Source organism: Delphinus delphis, chromosome 1, assembly GCF_949987515.2.
Source record: "Delphinus delphis chromosome 1, mDelDel1.2, whole genome shotgun sequence".
Taxonomy (NCBI): Eukaryota; Metazoa; Chordata; class Mammalia; order Artiodactyla; family Delphinidae; genus Delphinus; species Delphinus delphis.
This window is the reverse complement of record NC_082683.1, coordinates 56820674-56827305: the sequence shown is the minus strand read 5'-3', so window position 1 is coordinate 56827305 and position 6632 is coordinate 56820674. Positions and strand designations below refer to the sequence as shown.

The following is a 6632-nucleotide window of genomic DNA, read 5'->3' as shown; positions in this document are numbered from 1 at the left end:
CTCAGCGGCCATGGCTCACGGGCCCAGCCGCTCCGCAGCATGTGGGATCTTCCCGTACCAGGGAACAAACCCGTGTCCCCTGCACCGGCAGGCGGACTCTCAACCACTGCGCCACCAGGGAAGCCCCAAAAGTATATATTTTTAAAAGAGCTAGAGGAAGAGTAATCCAAGCAGAGGACCCTCCAGGTGTAGAGGCCATCAGAAGGGAGAGAACACTGAGCAGCACTATGGCAGTCGGCCAGAACAAGCACGTTACACAAGGTGGCCAAAGGGGGCAAGAAGAAAGTGGTTGACCCATTTTCTAAGAAAGATTGGTATGATGTGAAAGCACCAGCTATGTTCAATATAAGAAATATTGGGAAAACACTAATCACGAGAACTCAAGCAACCAAAATTGCATCTGATGACCTCAAGGGTCATGTTTTTGAAGTGAGCCTTGCTGATCTGCAGAGTGATGAAGTTGCATTTAGAAAATTCAAGCTAATTATTGAGGATGTTCAGGGCAAAAACTGCCTAACTAATTTCCATTGCATGGGTCTTACCTGTGACAAAATGTGCTCCATGGTCAAAAAATGGCAGAACATGATTGAAGTTCATGTTGATATGAAGACTACCCATGGTTATTTGCTTCATCTATTCTGTGTGCATTTTACTAAAAAATGCAACAATCAGATTCAGAAGAACTCCTATGCCCAGCACCGACAGTTCCTCCTAATCTGGAAGAAGATGATGGAAATCATGACCCAAGAGGAGCAGACAAATAAATGACTTGAAAGAGGTAGTCAATAAATTGATTCCAGACAGCACTGGAAAAGGCATAGGAAAAGCTTGCCAATATATTTTTCTGCTCCATGATTCTTTGTTAGAAAAGTAAAAATGCTGAAGAAGCCCAAATTTGAATTGGGAAAACTCTGGAGCTTCATGGTGAAGGTGATAGTTCTTGGAAAAGCTACTGGAGATGAGACAGGTGTTAAGGTCGAATGAGCTGATGGATATGAGTCACCAGTCCAAGAATCTGTTTAAAATTCAGACTTTTAATGGTGACAACTAAAAGAGCTTATTTGTGATTTTTTTTATAAAAGGGAAAGAACTAGGTATGTTCTAGAATCTAAAACTGCTCTGTCTAATACAGTAGTCACTACTACATGTGCCTCTTTCACAATTGAAATGTGTCTAGTCTGATAGAAAACAAACTTACGGTTACCAAATGGGAAAGCTGGTGGGGGGGAGGGATAAATTAGGGCTTTGAGATTAACATATACACACTACTATATATATAATAGATAACCAACAAGGACCCACTGTATAACATAGGGAACTATACTCAATATCTTACAATAACCTATAATGGAAAAGAATCTAAAAAGGAATATATATGTAAATATATATAGAGAATATATACATTTTATGTTCATATATATAAAACAATGTACATATATATATAAAACACTGAATCACCTTGCTGTACACCTGAAACTAATACAACATGGTAAATCAACTATATTTCAATAAAAATTAAAAATAAATGTGCCTTGTGTGAATTGAGATGTGATATAAGTGTAAAATGCACACCAGATTTTAGAGTACAAAACAAAGAGAAACTAAAATATCTCATTAATAATTTTTATAGTGATTATATGTTGAAATGATAATATTTTTATACATTTGGTTAAATAAAATATTAGTAAATTAATTTCACTTGTTTCTCCATAGTGTGTGAACTTGAAAATTTTAAATTATACCTGTGCTTCAGTTTTGTGGCTCACATTATATTTCTATTGGACAGGGCTCTTCTAGAGACTGACAGAAAGTCAGGCTAACAAACATTGGCATAAGCAGGAGATGGGTTAATTTAAGAGGTTATGTGTTAAGGGTGTATATCACTACCACATTCACATTTCTTCATTTCTTCATCCAACAAAGAAATGTTAAAAATTATCTATGCCTAGGCACTGTGTCAAGTTTGGGAACACAAAGATGAAAGAGGCATAAACCTTTCAAGAAACCTCTAGCACAGGGGAAGAGACAGATGAGCAAACCAAGAATTACAATATATCCATTTATGAATGTTCAGCGCTAAGGCGACATGAGGAGGGACACCTGGGGTAGAGGAGAGGCAGAGAAAGCTCTCAAGAAGAGTTACCACTTGAGCTGTCTTTCAAGGGCAAGTAAGATACTCTTACAGACCCACCCTTATCCAGCCCTATCCCATCCTTTCTCTCCAACTTCAATTTCTCCTCTGATAGCCCTTTCAGTGTTCTGTCTAAATGTTCTGTTCAATGGTTGACAAAAATGCCCATAGTCAAACTTCAGCATCAACTTGCTTAAACTCAACCCTAGTTTTCCTTTAGTGACATATTTTCTCTTTCCTCCATGTCCACTCTACTGGAGACCATCTCCCTCTCCCATGCCCTACCCTTCATCCCCAACTCACTAGGTGAAGAGGGGTTGGCATTTTCTTAGTTCCCCATTTCGGCTTCATGTCAATCATTTGCTGCCATTGCCAAAAATAGCTTCTAGTTCCATCCTGCCTGCCTGCCCCCACTTTAGTTGTTTTTCTTTTTGTCAACCCCAGATCAACTCCAGGTCAAACTTTCCTCTATGTCTTCAGCAACTGTGTCACAGTCCTCCTCTTTATCTCACTACCTGTCCTTATTATTCATGACTTCAGCATCCCTTCCATCATCCAGCGTACCTATTTCACAGTTCCTTGACTTTCTCAAGTCCGATGACCTTAATTCCCTTAATTTCCATTGTATCTTAGTCACTAAAAGTATAGCCATATTTTGGACCTCATCTTTGTTTATTTTTATTCTTTCACACTGTATATTTCCCTAACCCCTAAACTATGTATCTACCCTTCCCCACCCTCCACATACCATACGTATGCCTTAACACCTCCTGAATCTGCTTTTGTTTCTTATTGTGATCCCTAGGGCTGTGATGCTTCCTTATTCACTTCTCATAGTCTTGGGAGTAAAATCTGTGGTGAGGTAAGAGGAGGGTTTCTAGAAAGCAATCCCTCCCTCAAAACTCAATGATATCTGCTCTAGTCATTTTCCACTGGCACTCACCTGTAATGCCTACTTTTATCTTGATAAATGTCATCCTTTCTTCAAGGTCAAACTCAAATTCCCTCCAGGAAACAAAGCACATGGGTCTTTCCTTCTTTAACTCCTACTACATGAACCAAATCAACTTTTCATTATATAGCTTAAGTCATCTCCAGATTATTTCTTATCTATTAGTCATTGCTCCAACAGAAATCTCTAAGAAAAGGACCATACATTCTATTTCTTTGGCATTTCCTACCCAAAGAACACAATGTTGGATGTATATTTGTTGCTTAGATAATTATTTGATAAACAAATATATCATTTTTTATTTTTCTATGTAAATCCAGTAACAAAACATTCTGCTTATTCTCATAATTTCTTTGGCAGTGAAAAAATTGAGGAGAAAATAAAACTTTCTTGTGTAATCTCCTCAGAGAGGTCCCACTGAAAATCCCAGTAGGAATATAAGCCTGGCAACTACTTCCCAGATTGGATCCAGAAGCCAGACCTGGTTATGTGGGGTTGTTATTAGAGTAATCAGAAGCAGAAACCACAGAGCACCATGATAACAGCCAGAGTTTATGAAGCATCTCATAGCATTCTATATTTTATTAAGTATTCTATAGGCAGTCTACTAAATACTTTCTGATTAGTATTTCATACAATTCCTCCAAACCTATGAGTTAGGTATTCTATTCCCATTTTACAGATGAGGAAATAAAGACTCAGAAGTAGTAAATGACTTGTCCAAGAGAACAGCAAGTATCAGAGTTGGGGTTTGAACTCACATCTGTCTGACTCTAAAGCCTATGACTTACCCTTAAAATTCAATGAGTATAATTTTGTTTTGTGAATATTAATTGGTTTGGGAGGAGGTCTAATATTCCTTATTTCCTCTGGTAATACAACTCCCTTCTTTGGGGAGAAATTCCCTTCTTCTTTCCACCATGCTCCATCATGAAGAAGAAATGGTTACTGTCATCTCTCAACATGATAATACCTCCCTACCCATAATGTTTAGTCAAGGGAGAGATATCTGCCCAAGCTGAGCCAACAATACCTGATTTCCCAGATCAGAACCCAAGCTGCCCCAATTAGAATTCTTCCCCCAAATTCAGGAAACTCAACCTGTGAGTGAGGAGTGTTTCCTGTTAGGTACTCAAACTATACGAATGTAAACCTGAAGCCATGGCATGTCCTTCACCTCCTGGAAGAAGACTGTGTGCAGGAGAGAATAAAACTGACATGGAGAGAGAGGGAGAGAGAGCCAGCCCTACTGCTTGTGAAACGTCCCCACTCACCTTTTCTCCCTTGCTGCTTCTGACCTTCCCATGGTGAGCGGAACCAATAACTTCCCCATTTTGCCCAAGCAAGTGCTTTCTGTCACTTGCAAAGGAGTCCTAAATGATTCAGCCCAACCCAGGAAGTGCTGAAGGTCAAAAATCAGTAAAAGTAAGACTTATTAGCATAATGAAGAAGTTAATGAAATATTGGAAGCAAGAGACAAAGCCAAGAGGTTGCAAATCAGACAGCACGGAGAGTGGATTAGGGGTGAGAGACAATGGAATTAAAGCCACCTAAGATCATCTATCCTGGAAGAGCTCTGTGAGACCTGAAACTATTTTCTTTTTAAAGGTCACTAGCCAAAATAAGAGTCAGCAGGTCAGCTTAGTTCAAAGACATGGATGGAGTAAGAGCAATAATCAGAATTTCATAAGATAAAATTATTCCTTTTAAGAATTAAGCCCAAATAAAGCTATCTCCATCTTAAAAGAGCATTTTTTACTGGTATTCACTACCTTCTTTTTAATGACAATTACAAACTAAATAAATCATATGTTAGACACAAGGAAGGAATTAAAAGGAAATCAAAGACATTTGAATAAGTAATATGTCATATTGGCTAAGAACTAAAGTTATACAGAATTTACTCATAGAAGAAAAAGAGGCTTGGCTCTTGGTAGACTTAATTTCACCAGGATGATGTGTTGAGGTTTAGAGTAGGTGAGAATCAGTCTTTGACAATGGACCAGACAGCCACACTAATATGGCTGAAAAAATAAGCTTTCTCAGTCTGCATTTTCATTTCAAAAATGTAGGTGCATGAGCTTAATTTCCTTACTGGGTTTACCTGGAGATCAGTGTCAAGGAGCAAGCTCTAAAATGTAAATAATTCATTGGTTCACCGAGTGGTTTTCCAAGCTACCACGGACTTTAGTGCCCTGACCTCTGGGAGAAAGGGGTGAAGGCTTGGATTGAAGCTTTTTTTAGCAAATCCTTTCCATTCAAAACCCATAAGCTTCTTGTCCTTGTCAGCAAGTGTCCAGAAGGTGCCTTGTCAACAGATCCCATTCGAGGGTAGCACAGCTGGGAGCTGACAGAAGTGGGAGGAGCCTTGGGAGCTTTTGCTACAATCTGGCCTGTGACATGAATTGAAAACTGCTTTGGTTTTTCAGCTGGAAGTAAATTACATTCCCTTGACTCACTTTCTGTTTTGTGATGTGCCTGTATGTGTACACAATATGTGTGGTTTGGACATGTACATGCACACATACAAGCGTGTTTATCAGTTGAAACTGGGCAGTGTTTTCACATAGTGCATAGTCCAATAAAAATTGTTGAATCTCCAATTGCTTCCTGTGGGTTTTGTGATCATTGCCCAGAATAAGAGCCGGATCCAATCCAACTCGTTGCAGAATCTGCCACCAATACAGTCAAGTAGTATGATCAAAAATTGTTGAGGGCTGCTAATTTAAATGGATAAATGTGCACCCAAGGTATAATATTAATCTTTCAACTTCTTTTTGCTGAAGTCTTTAAAATTAGGGCATGGCTTAGGATTTACACACAAAAAAGAGATGCTTATACAATTGCTTTTTTTTTCTCTTTAAGAAAATCATTGTGCCTCCACTTAGTCACATCATTGGAAATAGGCCATGGTGAAGTGTTTCTACCATAAAAAGGACAGATTACTAAGTTCTCTAAATCCTATCACTTTTACAGTTGACAATTAAACCAAATTATTACACCCATAAAACGGAACAAGAGAAGGTCCTTGCTAAATAAATCATTTCAGTTTCAGCATTGCTTGGTAAATAGTGATAGGGATATAAATTCTATTAAGTGAGAAACTCTACACTCTAAATTGGATACACATGGTGGACTTGAGAAATGAATTTGAGATGAGAAATATATTCGTTTTGTGAACCAAAGTAATATAGTGGTTGCTAAATTCATTAAAGCATTAGCTGATTATAATTCAGTGTGTTAATTTAATATTATGGGTGATAAGCTTTGCCCTAGTTCTAGTTATGATCTGTAATAAACCTGGATGTATATTTGTACCCCATTTTCAGGCTGTGCCTTTTTCAGTCCCTTTGAACTAACACTGTTGATACCTTTTATCTGTAGCCTCAACTGCACTTCTTATGAACCTCTTCTGACAAAAGCTGGAAAGAATGTTAGTAATTGCATTCATTCCTCCCAGCAGGTGAAGCCAAGAAGCATTTGTGTTTGCAGTGTGGTATCAGTGTACTGAGGGTCAACTCTGGATGCTTGAGTGCCCTCCATCATTTT

At 38.4% G+C, this 6632-nt stretch overlaps 1 pseudogene; it reads left to right on the top strand.

The window, feature by feature from the left end:
* Window positions 1-227: 227 nt before the first annotated feature.
* Window positions 228-1023, top strand: LOC132420914 (small ribosomal subunit protein eS1-like; annotated as a pseudogene).
* The last annotated feature ends 5609 nt before the right edge of the window (window positions 1024-6632 follow it).